Genomic DNA, 714 nt, shown 5'->3' on the forward strand with positions numbered 1-714 from the left:
TGCCAGCCCGCTCAGAGATGTGTATAAGAGACAGCCCCAACGGTTGAATATTAAGGGCTAATGTTTGGTAAAATTGTAACTGATATTGATAGCAACTAAATTGTAAAAAATGGTCACGATCGGCGCGGGGGCAGATCGCCCCTCCTTATCCGACAACGGCCTTTTCATTATAAAAGATAAAGTCTGCACAAGTTGCTCTGACAATGCTACCGAGAATTTTATTGCATACATTCTTTTATCTAATCTAATTTAATAATTAATTAATTAATTAATTATTCTTTTGCAGATCTCTCTACGTAAAATGATTTCTATTTTCAATAAATTATGGAATCCAACTAGATTGGATGTACAGAAAATGCGGAATACACCGCTTTTTAAGTCTTTTAGATTTTTTCACAATTTAAATAATAACAAAAAGATTCCTCAAATAAAAAAGTTTAATTTGGGAAACGATTCGAATAAACGAATTTGGACATAGGATGAAAAAGTACATCTTTTAGAACAGGTAAAATATAAATATTTTCTTTACTTAAATTTATTTAAATTTACTTAAATTATTAAAATATATTAATTTTAAAATTTTTTTTTATATTTATGTTTATATTATTAGAAAATGCCAAAGGATTTTTTGAGTTATGTCGGAGCAATCCACCTTAGGTACATCCTTGAAAGAATTGAAAGAGGATACATGCCAGAAAAAATACGTAAATTAGA

Source organism: Wasmannia auropunctata, unplaced genomic scaffold, assembly GCF_000956235.1.
Source record: "Wasmannia auropunctata unplaced genomic scaffold, wasmannia.A_1.0 LD336076.1, whole genome shotgun sequence".
Classification (NCBI taxonomy): domain Eukaryota; kingdom Metazoa; phylum Arthropoda; class Insecta; order Hymenoptera; family Formicidae; genus Wasmannia; species Wasmannia auropunctata.